This window comes from Lethenteron reissneri, unplaced genomic scaffold (assembly GCF_015708825.2).
Source record: "Lethenteron reissneri isolate LAM-NWPU_2019-01 unplaced genomic scaffold, ASM1570882v1 scaffold_493, whole genome shotgun sequence".
Lineage (NCBI taxonomy): Eukaryota > Metazoa > Chordata > Hyperoartia > Petromyzontiformes > Petromyzontidae > Lethenteron > Lethenteron reissneri.
Genome location: NW_026892015.1, coordinates 1 through 5,244, shown reverse-complemented (window position 1 = coordinate 5,244; position 5,244 = coordinate 1).

Sequence of the window (5,244 nt, the reverse complement as noted above, 5' to 3'; positions counted from 1 at the left end):
TTCGTTTGGCCAAAATCCAGCTTCTGAGAATGAAAACATCGGTTTGACTGCCACGCCATGAACATTCAACAGTGGGTGGGAAAGTGCTGCCATCTACTGTGTGTGTACACCTCAGGGTTCACTTGAAGGGATCATGAGAGGTAGCTCTGTTGTATCCGCTCCCGCAGGCCATTGCACCTGAGCATATCACTAGCAACTGGGAAACTTGGGCATGGAGCATTCTGCTCCGCATACCCGGAGTCGCATGATGGCTCCAGGGGTGTGTCTTATCAGTTGGCGCAGCCCAATCTTCCAAATCCCTCCGTAAACACGATCATATTTTTCCCGACACTGTGTTTGGCACAGATTTATAACCGACGCCACGGTGGTGATATTTTTGTCCCGACACTGTTTGACCACCGTTCAATTCCGCGATTGACTAACAATAAATATTTCACCGATCGATGCCGATGGGCGGTAATGGTGATTGAAAGGGGGGGGGGGGGGCTGGGTAATGATGCAGCCTGAAACGTCGAACGACAAGCCGTTTTACGAGCGGCTGCGCAATGAGGGCAGCCCAAATTTCCTCGCCTGCAAAACCGTTGTTCGAGTACATTAGGGGTCCCCAACGGCAGCGTTGGCCCGTCATCAGCAAAACCGGTGCGGCACACAGTGGCTTCAGGGAAGAGAGGGGTGGTTGGTGGGGGGTGTGCAAGGGTCAGGCTTGCTAACACTGGCAAATCTGGGTGGCGCACCCGAGCACGTGAACATCCGCAAGGTGCGAAATCAAAGAGACGTCGCGCCCCGTAAAAAAAGCGAACGTCATTTTTTTTTTAAGTACCACGAGGGTGTCAATTGTTCAACGGCGATCTGGAAACGTCCCCTTTCGTCAGATTTATATTTTTTTTTCGGCGGAGAACGTGACCACGTCTCAATTGCCATCGTCAAGCGGGGCGACTACTGCCGAGACGATGCGGGGGGTGCGATGATGGATGTGTTTTGGCAGTTCCTCCAAAGAGATGTCAATGGGGCCCCCGTTCGTGGCATCAAGCCAGCTTCCAGAAAGTTCCACATTCTCTCGTGTGCCAATTATTACCTTCTGATAAGTATGCCAATTATTTACCCAGGAATGCCTCACCGAGTCACAAGATGAGCATTTTTAATACTTCTGGCATTTGGATTTTTCAAGTTCGAAGTATGAACTGATTTCCAGTAATTTTACAGCATCATTAGAATGCACAAGTCTCTTTTTTAAGCTGGTGGTGTGGGGGGGGTCTTGCTACATTGGGATGGTCTGGCCAATTCGCCTGATGAGCGTTTAAGCTTCGCGTGGGAGCTAACAACACAAGAGGAGGTGACACTTCGACATCTCCTGGTCACACCAAAGACAAATATCCCCCGTATAGCCTGTAACAGACTGTTGGGGCAAGTGCTGAAAGCGAGCACCTATGAGGCCCCGAATGACACACGAGGAGGTGGGTGTCCCAACACCATGCCTGACCGCTTTGTCTCGCTAGTGGCGATGTTTACACACTGCACCATACTCTTTGGTTCTTTCGGTAAGTCACGTAGGTATCAAATAAATAAATCACGTTCGGGAGCAACAGAAGCATCCATCATCAGTTACTCATTTGAGGCCGAGTCGACCTAGGGGAGACCTAGGACCCATTCAGATAATTGTCACTGGCGTTGGCCATGAGCGGGAATCGAACTCAGGTCGCCGGGTTTGTAGCGCAGCGCGCTAACCGCTACACTACCGCTACACTACCGCTCCCCACTAGCCACAACTTGCAGCCACACACCGATGACGCCCGGCAAGCCCTGGTGGTCCATGTAAGAAACCAGTCTCCAATTCCACATTCATGTGGCAGGTGTTACCTTCATAGTAAAAAAAAAAACTAGCGTTAACTTCTCACAGAATAGGTGCTCATTTTTTGGATCGTGGAGAGACGATATACCGCGTTGACATAAGGAAAGGTTAATGTGAATGCCACTTACACACACGGCCGATAGCTTATCGAAGAGTCCCTTTTGGTGAGACGGGACAAAACTGGTTACCATTATATTTTTTTTCATAAAAATTCGATTATGGATACATTTCATTACCAAATTTTTCAAATGTCCTTCTTGGGCTGTTACAAAAACAATCCGCTGTCAGGAAGTGACCGGATGGCTCACGGCGGCTCTGAGACCGGCGACGCTCAGAGAGACCCTGGCTTCGAATCCAGTTGTCTCAGCCCGGTCGGTGGTCATCCAATGACAGCACCACAAATACGCCACCACATTCAATTTAGTTCTGCATCCTAAATGTCACCTCTAAGAATTATATATATACTGCACATCAGTTGAACCCGCTTTGTGGTGAACGTTGACTCTCATACGCAGAGCGCCGCCCTCTGTTGCGTGCCTCAGAGGTAGCTCTGCGACATCATCTTCCGCGAGCCGTTCTCCAACGCAAAGAAGTCTTTGTTACTGCACGGAGGCGGCGAGAGTTCAGACGAGGATTCTTCATCCCGTGGCGTGACAAGAACGCTGGTGCCCCGTGCTCTCGCACTGGCAGTCTGTACCTGGGCATATCTCACTGATGAGCCCTAATGCACACGAGCCCGTTCAGTGGGGGGGGGGGGGGGGGGCATTTCCGTATCAACACGGTAGATAAAGGCAGTAAAGCACGAGGGTGAGCAATGAAGGGAAGGTTTACCAGTGAAAGGGGCAGGCATATTCAGTGAAGGCATGGCCATGATTTAAAGGCATGGAGGTGCGTGCAGTCGAGGGTAAGTCCATGCAGTAAATATCACTTCTATGCAGTGAAGGGGGCTGTATTAATGCAGTATTGGGTAATGCTACAGTAGAGGGCAATGCTTTGTCAATGCAGAACAGGGCAAGGCTGCATTACAGACAAGACTGTCTATGCAGTAAAGGGCTTTACAGTGTATATACAGTGAATGACTTTACTGTGTCTATGCAGTGGAGGGCATTACTATGTCTATTCAGTCCATGGCAAGGCTGTGTCCATGCATTGAAGGGCATTATTGTGTAAATGCAGCACAGGGCATTATTGTGTCTATGCAGTACTGGCAAGGATGTGCAGCAAAAAGCAAGACTATATGCAGTGAAAGCATTACTGTGTCAATGTAGTACAGGGCAAGGCTGTGTCCAATCAGTGAAGGGCATTAGTGTCAATGTTGTACAGGGCAAGGCTGTCTATGCAGTGAAGGGCATTACTGTGTTTTAACACAGTACAGGGCAAGGCTGTGTATATGCAGTGAAGGGCATTACTGTGTCAATGTTGTACAGGGCAAGCTGTGTCTATGCAGTGAAGGGCATTATTGTGTCAATGTAGTACAGGCCAAGGCTGTGTATATGCAGTGAAGGGCATTACTGTGTCAATGTTGTACAGGGCAAGGCTGTGTATATGCAGTGAAGGTCATTATTGTGTCAATGTAGTACAGGGCAAGGCTGTGTATATGCAGTGAAGGGCATTACTGTGTCAATGTTGTACAGGGCAAGGCTGTCTATGCAGTGAAGGGCATTACTGTGTTTTAACGCATACAGGGCAAGGCTGTGTATATGCAGTGAAGGGCATTACTGTGTCAATGTTGTACAGGGCAAGGCTTTCTTGCAGTGAAGGGCATTACTGTGTTTTAACGCAGTACAGGGCAAGGCTGTGTATATGCAGTGAAGGGCATTACTGTGTTTTAACGCAGTACAGGGCAAGGCTGTGTATATGCAGTGAAGGGCATTACTGTGTCAGTGTACAGGGCAAGGCTGTGTCCATGCAGTGAAGGGCATTACTGTGTCAATGTTGTACAGGGCAAGGCTGTCTTGCAGTGAAGGGCATTACTGTGTTTTAACGCAGTACAGGGCAAGGCTGTGTCTATGCAGTGAAGGGCATTACTGTGTTTTAACGCAGTACAGGGCAAGGCTGTGTCTATGCAGTGAAGGGCATTACTGTGTTTTAACGCAGTACAGGGCAAGGCTGTCTATGCAGTGAAGGGCATTACTGTGTTTTAACGCAGTACAGGGCAAGGCTGTGTCTATGCAGTGAAGGGCATTACTGTGTTTAACGCAGTACAGGGCAAGGCTGTCTATGCAGTGAAGGGCATTACTGTGTTTTAACGCAGTATCCAAGGCTGTCTATGCAGTGAAGGGCATTACTGTGTTTTAACGCAGTACAGGGCAAGGCTGTGTATAGTAGTGAAGGGCATTACTGTGTTTTAACGCAGTACAGGGCAAGGCTGTGTATATGCAGTGAAGGGCATTACTGTGTTTTAACGCAGTACAGGGCAATGCTGTGTATGCAGTGAAGGGCATTACTGTGTTTTAACGCAGTACAGGGCAAGGCTGTGTATATGCAGTGAAGGGCATTACTGTGTTTTAACGCAGTACAGGGCAAGGCTGTGTCTATGCAGTGAAGGGCATTACTGTGTTTTAACGCAGTACAGGGCAAGGCTGTGTCTATGCAGTGAAGGGCATTACTGTGTTTTAACGCAGTACAGGGCAAGGCTGTCTATGCAGTGAAGGGCATTACTGTGTTTTAACGCAGTACAGGGCAAGGCTGTGTCTATGCAGTGAAGGGCATTACTGTGTTTTAACGCAGTACAGGGCAAGGCTGTGTCTATGCAGTGAAGGGCATTACTGTGTTTTAACGCAGTACAGGGCAAGGCTGTCTATGCAGTGAAGGGCATTACTGTGTTTTAACGCAGTACAGGGCAAGGCTGTGTCTATGCAGTGAAGGGCATTACTGTGTTTTAACGCAGTATAGGGCAAGGCTGTGTATGCAGTGAAGGGCATTACTGTGTTTTAACGCAGTGAAGGGCAAGGCTGTCTATGCAGTGAAGGGCATTACTGTGTTTTAACGCAGTATAGGGCAAGGCTGTGTCTATGCAGTGAAGGGCATTACTGTGTTTTAACGCAGTACAGGGCAAGGCTGTCTAGCAGTGAAGGGCATTACTGTGTTTTAACGCAGTACAGGGCAAGGCTGTGTCTATGCAGTGAAGGGCATTACTGTGTTTTAACGCAGTATAGGGCAAGGCTGTGTATATGCAGTGAAGGGCATTACTGTGTTTTAACGCAGTGAAGGGCAAGGCTGTGTCTATGCAGTGAAGGGCATTACTGTGTTTTAACGCAGTATAGGGCAAGGCTGTGTCTATGCAGTGAAGGGCATTACTGGTGTTTAACGCAGTATAGGGCAAGGCTGTGTCTATGCAGTGAAGGGCATTACTGTGTTTTAACGCAGTATAGGGCAAGGCTGTGTCTATGCAG